This window comes from Neofelis nebulosa, chromosome 6 (assembly GCF_028018385.1).
Source record: "Neofelis nebulosa isolate mNeoNeb1 chromosome 6, mNeoNeb1.pri, whole genome shotgun sequence".
In the NCBI taxonomy this organism is placed as follows: domain Eukaryota; kingdom Metazoa; phylum Chordata; class Mammalia; order Carnivora; family Felidae; genus Neofelis; species Neofelis nebulosa.
The window spans coordinates 24,482,162-24,488,557 of NC_080787.1; positions in this window are offsets into that span (position 1 = coordinate 24,482,162).

Here is a 6,396-nt window from a genome sequence, read left to right on the forward strand (position 1 = left end):
ACTGAGCTAATGGGTCTTCTCTCTCTCTCTTTCTCTCTCTCCCTGTGGGATTGTGGGTGATCATCTCCCATGCTCAGTCTCAGGCCACAGTGTTTGGCAGAAATCAGTGATTTTTCAGAATGTTGGCAAGTGCCCACAACTAGCACTGGTGTATTTTTTGTCATTTGAAAGCACCTATGGACAGTCCTTTGCTTTTCCATGCAAGAGCAAACTTAAAAATGCTTTGCTTCATTCTAGGTCAGGCTACCTGCAGATATAGACCCTTTCCTTCACTGCCTTATTGCCAGTGTCATTAAATACAGTATATGACAAGAGTTTATTAATACTGGACTATAGTCAACATCCATGCAAGCATATACAATGGCCCCATGCAGAAAAAGTCGAAAATAAAAGCAGTAAGGAGATGCTTATGGTAGAAGTTAAGAAGGAAATCATCAAGAAGTACAAACATGGATGTGAGTGACCAAAATTGCAAGATTTTATAAGAAGTCTAAGTCTGCATCTCATCTGCAGAGGAGGAGGAGAAAAAGGTGGAGGAATCCATCACTTCAAATGAGATTAGGCAGATGTGTAAAATTTGGGAAACAGTGCAAAATTTTGAAGAAAAGCATCACCTGAATAAGGCTGTAGCAGTGCAAGCGATGAATCTGTTTAATGACAATGCAACGTCATATTTCCATGAAATCCTCAAAAGAAGACCAAAGCAATTGTCATTGGATACGTTCCTTGTGAAAGTTGCACAAAAAGAAAAAGATTCCGTTGAGCCAATAGATAGCAGTGATTCTGTTAGTGATAGTGAAAATCGTCCTACACAATAACCCTCCCTCTTTCTTCTCCCTCACACCTGCCACGAAGGTTATCAAAGGTAAGTGCAGGTTAATTTGTTTACTTTTCTTTCTCTTTTGTATATTCTTTATTATTTTGTATTATAGTACAGAATTGTAATCATTTTTGCATGAATATGTTTGGCTTATGGAATGAATCATCTGAGTTTCCATTATTTCTTATGGGGAAATTTGCTTTGATATACAAGTGCTTTGGATTACAAGTATGTTTCCAGAATGAATTATGTTCACAAACCAAGGTTTTACTATAATCTAATCCTGTAAAGTAATACAGGAGATACCATACACTTCTACTTCATGAAAAGGCATTTTTGATTAAAGACAAAAAAAATCTCATGACAAAATGCAATTGCTTTTACTTTACTGTGGACTTTTAAAAGCCAAAATATTCAACCAGTTAAACAAAGAACAGGAAAGAAAGAAGATACAATCAAGTGATGGCATCTACTCCTTTAGCAGTGACATCTGGGAAAGCTTGGTTACCAGTGAGAGGTTGTCTGGGTAGGAAGGGGACCAATAAGTCTGCACAGGGGAAGATCTTGCTTCAACACACACACACACACACACACACACACACTTGGTCTCTGCCCTGTCTCCTATCCTATTGGCCATTTATCCAAGGAGGACTTCTATATTCCAAAGTTCAGTTACCACAGCCTTGGAGGCCTCAAGGCCCATACCAATTGAAGTAATGATTCCATCAGTCTATAGATTTCATATACATTCTCTTTTCAGACTTATCTAAAGACAAAACAAGAACAGATATATCTGGTTGGCAAGCCAGCTGTCAACCACGTTAGCCCCCAAAATAATTTTTAAATTTACTGGTTATCCTTGGGGCGCCTGGGTGGCGCAGTCGGTTAAGCGTCCGACTTCAGCCAGGTCACGATCTCGCGGTCCGTGAGTTCGAGCCCCGCATCAGGGTCTGGGCTGATGGCTCGGAGCCTGGAGCCTGTTTCCGATTCTGTGTCTCCCTCTCTCTCTGCCCCTCCCCCGTTCATGCTCTGTCTCTCTCTGTCCCAAAAATAAATAAAAAACATTGAAAAAAAAAATTAAAAAAAAAAAATTTACTGGTTATCCTTTTTTTTTAACTTTTTAAAAAAATGTTTATTTGTTTTTGAGGGGGGGGGGAGGGAGACAGAGTGCAAGTGGGGGAAGGGCAGAGGGAGAGGGAGACAAAGTCTCTGAAGCAGGCTCCAGGCTCTGAGCTGTCAGCACAGAGCTTGACACAGGGCTTGAACTCACGAACTGTAGATCATGTCCTGAGCTGAAGTCGGGTGCTTAACTAACTGAGTCACCCAGGTGACATAGTTAATTATTCTACACATAGACATACACAATTATCTCTAGGTTCTGAGGAAGAGATATCTGTTACATGATATTTTTCCAGGAGAAAGGAGGAGCCTAAGACAAAAGTCCTCAAGTTATCTCCCCACATTATGATACCTCTTGACCTGATTTCCAGCCTATATTAGCACAGATTAGATTTGGAATTCATGTATGTCAAGGATTGGACTCAGTTCCTCAACTGTGAGCTTTAGCTGTCCTGGTTTATGTCAGCTTCCTCATAAGAGAACGGTCAGATTCTATGTGCATTGAGTCCTGAATCCATCTAAGCTCAGGTCTTCACTACTTAAACATGTTTGATTTTTAGAAATGTATTATATCCCACTGGTAAATTTACCTTAGTCAAACCAGCTTCTTTGAGAAGCAGGTGTGGGGGCAGAGGTAAATTTTTATTTACCTGGAGTCTTCTTATGAAGGTTGCTCTAGCATCATGATACTGAAGACATTAATTTGATGATTTGGAAGATTAGTATTGGAATAGGCTAAGCCCAAGGTAGGTGTGAGCAGGTTCTTCAATTTCTATAGTTGATTTAAAGAGGTCTGTTATTAGAGAAACTTGAATAGAAAAAAATGGGAAATGAATCATGTAGCTTGTGCTTCTGGCACACCATACCACATCCCTCCAGTCCATCTAGTTTCAGTGCATCTCTGACCAACAGTTCTGTGCATACTACCAAAATCCCACATCAAGAGCTTTTCTCAAGGTCCCTCTGATTTTCTGACTTTGAGATTTCTCTAAAACTATTGAAATCTGCTGAGATTCAACTATTTTCAATCCATATACACACTGGAGTTAAGACTCCTGGGGATAGCCCTCAAATAACAGGGGCAAAGGCCAGTATATAAATGTTACAGACCACCTGTCTCCTGGTGGGACAATCTTGAGTTGCATTCCACAGTTCCTCAGAGAATCCCCAGTGGAACTGACCCTTTCTGTCTCTTTCTCCCTATTCTCTCATTTTTGCTTCCATAAATCACCTCCTGAATAAACTTTGTGCACCTAGGAGCAAGTCCTTGTCTCAGGCCCTCCTTTCAGAGCATCTCCTTCAGGGCATCTCCAGGAGAGTGTATACTTGTCCAGGGCATCAGTTAAAACTTCTCCAGTTGAAAATGACAAGAAATCCAACAGAACATGTATTTTGATCAATGGGAATGTATTGGCTCATTGACCTGGAAGGTGTAAGGACAAAACTGACCTCAAACAGTGACTGCGATGTGGGGATTTCAAATATAACATTAAGATCCAGCATCACTGTCTTTTGACTCAGTTCTACAGCCTTCCATATGTTGGCTTTATCCTCAAATAAGATTTCCCTCTGTGGTCATAAAGTGACTATAGAAGTTTCATATCTTTTCTTCTTTAAGCTTCAGTTGCACTACAAACAGCAAGAATATCTTTCCCAGAGATTCTAGGAGTCCCATCATGTTTATTTGACTTCTTCTGGGTTGCATGCAGATAGGCAATGGGATGCTCCAAATCTACATGTGGATATGTAATCAAGGGAATGGGTAAGGGGTGACCTCCCAGAAAGAGATCACATATGGTTGTCAGAATAAAGGTAAATGGTTTCTGGGTGACAAAATACAACTAAAATCCATTACAGTCCACTCCTCTGGGCATCTCTGAACACACACACACACATGCATGTGCATGCATGCTTCCTCCCATATCTTATAAAGTTGCTTGAAATACCTACTTAAAATACATTCACCACTTCTCTAAAAGGAGATAATCCAATTCTAATCCAGCACCAAACCTAGGATCTCTGGATAATATGCAATCTTGCCAGTCAAGGAAAAATGTCATGCATCATAATCTGATATAGCTAACTGATCATTTTAGCAACCCCTGACACTCAATATACAGTGGTGGGGGAAGAACAGGATAACTTCCATTAAGCCATTTGAGAAAAGCAACAATTAGAAATTACTTAGTGTTCATCAATCCAAAACAAATATCATGTTCCACTGGACAGGAATAACAAGGCTTACTTCCTGGCATTGGACCTTGATCCTTGGTTAACCAATCTGGACAGCTCTAGGAAGTTCTCCCTCATCTGTTTTCTTCCATGGCTCATGGTTTCTCCTTGGAAGATCTCTTTGTCCATTATCCTCCATAGTCATATCTCAGATGGTCTTAAGAGGTAATGCTACTTAAAAGCTGTACTCTATCAACTCCTTTCTTAATGACATGAATTTAAGCTGAAGAGTGTCTTCAAAATCAATCACAAATTGTTCTTGGCTTAGGCTTATGTTTTTATTACAAGCCCTCACTGAAACCACAAAAAGTAACCAGCATACTCTAACACCCAGAATTCTTCCTACCAAGTCCCCTTGTGTTGTCACCTTTGGTAGTCCATGGTGTGAGTGCCAACACAAGAGCAGGTGAAAATTTGATGAGCATTTTTACTATGCTTAACTACTATTGCCAACTTTACAACCTGAGGTAGAGAATTCCTTCCGACTTCCATTCAATGTTGACCCAGCCAATTATGGAATCTGCTACTTGCTAATCCTTACTCTTGGTACTAACTTATCGATCACTCATTTATTCAACAAATATTTCTTCTGTGCCTATTACATGTCAACCATTGTTCTCAGTTCTACTGATACAGTGGTAAATCAGGCAAGATCCTGCTTACACGGAACATACAGTTAGAATTCATTCATTTCCATGAGACAAAAAAAAAAAAAAATCTGGCCCTAATAGGATTAAGGCAAAAAATGTAATTTATTAACTAAGATAACTGAAAAGTTCAGGGGTAATATTGGCTTCAAACATAGCTTTGTGTAAATGCCAAATGATGTTGCCAGGACCCAGTTTGTCTTCATCACATGGTCTATTGGCCATGGCCTATTCTGTATCTTGGCTTTATTTTCAGACAGTCTCTCTCTTCCTGATCACAAGATGTCTACAGAAGATCTAGATTGTATATCTTCCAGGCGTTAAGCCCAATAGGATTTCATTTTATTCACTCTGATTGAGTCATACTGGGTCCCTAGCCAGGGAACTGAGACATGCTGATTGGCCAGACCTGAGTCATATGTTCTGCACCTCAAAGGAGCCAAAACAACCAAAAGTAGATGGAAGGAAAGTGGATTAGGGGTGGTTCCCCAGAGTGATATTGGGGTGTGGTTATCAGAGACTAGTGAATGGATACTGGGCAGCAAAATGTATCCACCAGATCCAGAGGAGTGCGGATGTCCTGACTCACATACACACCCAGTCCAGGATCTCCAGGAGTTGACCAGGAGTTGGTGGTGCTACATTCAGTTGAGAAATATCTGAATCAATGATTCATAATGGCCAGTGAGTACATGAAAGCTCAAGTCCCAAGTCAGAAAGTTATTGAAAGAAAGTATGGGTGTTGCATATGCCAAAGGGCATTCTGACTGTCCTGACTGAGCTTGTCTGGAAATTTTGTTCCCCTTCATCACACTCTAAGATCTGGGTGAGGTTATATGTCTCTAAGATTCAGTTTTACAAAGGCTTGGGCTCCTCCAAGTTGCTTCAGAAGATTAGAGATTGGAAGGGAGGGAGTAGTAAGGCTGTAATGACATATTACCAGTTTTCTCGAGTCATTGCCAAGAATTACTCAAAGCTGGAGAATAACAGGGTAACAAGAAGAATATGACACATCTTTTCAGAAAATATATTTTGCTCAATAGGAAGTAATTTAAAACATTACTTATAAACATATATAATGGCATAGAATGCAACATTTACATTAATTTAATGACACTACCATAGACTTCAAAAAAGGTTTTCAAGCTTGCTGGGGATACTCAAAGGAAAATCACTTGGACAGTGGAGAGAAAAAAAACCAACTCTTTTCCCCAGACAGAGATTAAGAAGCATGATCCTTATCTAAGAAGTTAATCCAGCCTCTCTAAGCAGAAAATTCAGTGTATTGGCAAGGTCTTTTTAGTAGCCAGGGAAGCAGCCATTGAATATGGCTGAGTAATGCGCCTGTTTATTATCCCCAACAGGCCCACTGGGAAACCATTTGAAATCCAAAGTGAACAGAACTTCATTGTGAGTAAGTAGGCCTTGCAATTACAGAATTGTGAGGAAAGTATTAATCTCTTTCTTTCTGTTAGATAATCAGGAAAATAAATATGCACTTTCACAACCCACACTGGTGGGCAGGGCATAAAGAAGAACAACCTAGGGAAGTCTGCCAGGACAGTATCCAGGAAGAGT